We start from the raw sequence: 639 nt of genomic DNA, 5'->3' as shown, positions 1-639 counted from the left end.
AAATGTGCACCTCAGGGAACAACTATGCATTTTCCAGATGGAACTGTGATCACCTGCAGCTCTTCTATCGATACGTCTGTTAAGCAAATGCCCCTGGGTGCCTCTGCTCCATATACTGCTGCTGAACCACCAGCTGATGTATATTGGGTATTGTTAAATACAGAAAATAATCCCTTGGTAGAACAATTTGATTTATGGGCTCCGTGGATTCACTCTCTCAACTCCTACCACTCTGTTCCCGACCCTCCCCATTGTACTTTATATTATGATAGGAATGAAGATTGGATATATAAGGCTGAATTTGAAGACAAAATAGAAGGAGATACCTGGGCCCTGCATGTAGAGGTCATATATGTGGGACAAGAAGGAGTGGCAGCAGCAGTTGTGCTTCCTGAGTATAGGAAATCTTGGTATAAAATGTCTAACACTGCCACCCCCCACGTATCTTTCGCCTTGCATGCAGGACATCAGGCTAAAGAGTTGGGTCTTACAGGTTACTCCAGACATTTTGTGCCTGATTATGCCGGTAGGACTGAGTCTCTGCGTGCACTGGTTAAAGCTCAGGGGTGCCGCAATCTCAGTGCCAAGTTGGACTGGACGGTTGAGGCTGATTCAGATTTTATTTGTCTCAAACAGGAT

Source organism: Seriola lalandi, unplaced genomic scaffold (genome assembly GCF_002814215.2).
Source record: "Seriola lalandi dorsalis isolate HSWRI2012SDOR001 ecotype SW California unplaced genomic scaffold, Sedor1 jcf7180002054936, whole genome shotgun sequence".
NCBI classification, from domain to species: domain Eukaryota; kingdom Metazoa; phylum Chordata; class Actinopteri; order Carangiformes; family Carangidae; genus Seriola; species Seriola lalandi.
The sequence above is the reverse complement of the archived record's forward strand: the minus strand, read 5'-3'. Positions refer to the sequence as shown.